A 3,423-nucleotide genomic window follows, 5' to 3' on the forward strand; every position below is an offset into this window, starting at 1 on the left:
CTAAAAGGTCAACAACTTTGACCTGAACCCCCCCAAAACAGGGCTTTCCTCCTCCCTAAAAAGCTCAACAACTTCAACCTGAACCTCAAAAAACAGGGCTTTCCTTCATAGAAAAAGTTCGACAACCTTGCCCTGAACCCCCCAAAGGGGGTAGATCACTGCCAGTTTTTAACACACCTGGCCTTTGGACCCTGGAAGGTTTCCCATGAAGGAATGCCATTCGCCATTTCTTTTATTTAACATCAGGCTTCCTCAAACTCGGCCCTCCAGATGTTTTTGGCCTACAACTCCCATGATCCCTAGCTAGCAGGACCAGTGGTCAGGGATGATGGGAATTGTAGTCTCAAAACATCTGGAGGGCTGAGTTTGAGGAAGTCTGTTTTAGATTTATTGGATGCCATTTTGGATGTTCAGCTCTGGGCACCAAGACACCTGAGCCTATCTCTGCCTCACAGCCCCTTTAGCACACACCACACAATTGCATTCGAACGGACAGCAGCACCATGCAGCTTCTGCTCCCAGCCATCCATCTTGTGGGAGGGGGAGAATGGGCTGCTCCTTATCTTAAAAATTCAATGCTCCAGGTGACACCCAGTTAGTCCCTCCCATGCTGAAAAGATGGGACAGGGAAAGCAGCGTGCTGTTGAAAAAACAGAATAGCAATAATCATGGTTATTGTTTCTTAATAGCCAAACGATCTAGGCACAGTACCAAACAGAACTGTAGTCTATAGACCTTGCCTGCAGGCTTATGATCACAGGATTGGGAGGGACCTTGATGGTCATCCAGTTCAACCCCTGCTCAGTAAAGGATCTTCAGTGTAGGATGCTGACTCCAGCATCCAGTCTCTGCTTAAATGCCTTGAGCAAGGGGAGCCCACTGTTGAGCAGCCCTTCCCATTAGAGGACATTTCTCCTAGCATTTGTCAAAGTCTGCCCCCTTACCATTTCTGCCCTTTAGTTCTATTCCTGCCACCCTTGAGTTACAGAGACCAGGGCTGCTCCGCCTGTGATGTGATATCCCATCACCTCACCACCATACAAGGAGACCCGTGAAGTATTATACTTCAAAAACAGCAGGGCTGGACATATTGATGTTTTTCTATGGTATGTTTTATTTATTTATTATTTATTAAAGATTTTGCTCGTTTGCAAAAGTACACGCATTGTCTTTTTCTTCAGGTTGTGTTTTCTACAGATCAGTTACCGTATATTTGTTGTGAGACATTGGTGTTATATGCAATATAGGTTGGGAAGAAAACGGGGGTGGTGGAGGGGGGATGGCAAAGCTTATATTCTTTTACTTAGTGTATGCGTAGGGTTTTTGTGTCAGCGTCACTTGGGTAGGTTCTCTTTCTATTCACTTGTTATGTTTCCTTGGTGGTGAGAGAGGTTGGGGTGGTTTAGAGTGTGGTTGATTCTTTAGTGGGCTGCAGTAGGCTTCGTTTGTGCGTGTGTGAGGTGTGTGTGGGGATGTTGTTGGGTTAAGTTAAAGGTAAAGGTACCCCTGACTGTTAGGTCCAGTTGCAGACGACTCTGGGGTTGCATGCTCATCTCGCTCTATAGGCCGAGGGAGCCGGCGTTTGACCGCAGACAGCTTCCGGGTCATGTGGCCAGCATGACTAAGCCGCTTCTGGTGAACCAGAGCAGCGCACAGAAACGCCATTTACCTTCCCGCCGGAGCGGTACCAATTTATCTACTTGCACTTGACATGCTTTCAAACTGCTAGGTGGGCAGGAGCTGGGACCGAACAACAGGAGCTCACCCCGTCATGGGGATTTGAACGGCCGACCTTCCAATCGGCAAGCCCTAGGCCAGGCATCCCCAAACTTCGGTCCTCCAGATGTTTTGGACTACAATTCCCATCACCCCTGACCACTGGTCCTGTTAGCTAGGAATCATGGGAGTTGTAGGCCAAAACATCTGGAGGGCCGCAGTTTGGAGATGCCTGCCCTAGGCTCTGTGGTTTTAGACCACAGTGCAACCATTGGGCCCTGGGTTAAGTTAGCCATATTGAATTGTATGCTGTATGTGATAAAGGGGAGCCATACCTGAGTGAAGTCGTCTTCTATTTCTCCCCATGTCAGTTTCAGTCTATTGGTTAGCTTTTCTAGCAAGGCTGTTTCTTTTCCTTTTCTATACTTTATATATGCTGCCCAGAGTGGCTGGAAACCCAGCCAGATGGGTGGGGTAATAAATAATAATAATAATAATAATAATAATAATAATAATAATAATAATAATTTCCTCCAGCATTTCAAATATGAAAATGGGGTACCTACAACACACTGCCTGGGGCATGGGGCCCTCAATGTGCTGTTGGACTCCAACTCCCATCAGCCCATTCCATGACCAAAGGTATAGCTCACCACCATCTTTGCACAGGCAGAACAAGGATTTGCCAGAAACACAAAATCTGGATTTTCCGTGGTAAAAGGGAGTTCCTGGAACCTAGGAGCCTACGGTCGGGAGTCAGTCACGTGTGTTACTTCTTTTAATAAAACACTGCACATCTTTTGAGACATATGAATGACTCATGGGAGTCCCCAGGCGCTTAAATTGCAGCAGCCCTAAGTTCAGAAGTACCGGCCATGTGAGAAAAGGAAGAAAACAGCTCAGAGCAGTAGCTGAGCAGCAGGAGCCAACATCATTCGCCTCATCACAGAGAGAGCAAAATCATTTGGTGCAGATGAAATCACCTTTCCATATATATATATATTTGTCCACAAAACCCAGCTGATCTTCTTTTCTAAATCTGTCTTTCGATAAATCAGCTTACACCATGGGTCGGCAAACTAAGGCCCACGGACCAGATCAGGCCCAATTGCCTTCTGGATCCGGCCTGCGGACAGTCCGGGAATTGCCGCATGGATCGCCAGTGCACACATTCTTCCCCTCTCCCTCCCACACCGCCCCCTCCCTCCCTCCCGGCTTTTTCCCGCCCTGCCTAGAGGAGGAAGGGGGCTGGGCTTTGTTGGTGCCAGCAGCAACAGCGCTTGAGCGACTGCCATTTTAAGCAGCCCCTCTCCATAGCTCTTTTGTGCGCCGCTCATCGTCCCTCCGCCACCGCAGCCAGACCCTGCCACTCGCAAGACACAGGTAAGCAGCCACCAGAGCTCACGGTGCTCTTGCATCACCCCCCCCCCCGAATATATATAGTCTGGCCCACCACAAGGTCTGAGGGACAGTGGACCGGCCCCCTGCTGAAAAGGTTTGCTGAGCCCAGGCTTAGACTAAGCGCACGTGCTTGTTTTCAATGCTTTGGTTCTAAACACCTGGACTTTTGACTCAAGAGATGTGTGAGCCAGAGGACCAGGGGGTACCAGGAGCTGCCATGGACTCAGGCCCAAAACACATGGCTTGGGACAGTCAACCACAACTGGCAGCAGCCTTCTGGAGGCTCCAGCTCAGTTCTTCTGTCTT

This window comes from Zootoca vivipara, chromosome 2, assembly GCF_963506605.1.
Source record: "Zootoca vivipara chromosome 2, rZooViv1.1, whole genome shotgun sequence".
Classification (NCBI taxonomy): domain Eukaryota; kingdom Metazoa; phylum Chordata; class Lepidosauria; order Squamata; family Lacertidae; genus Zootoca; species Zootoca vivipara.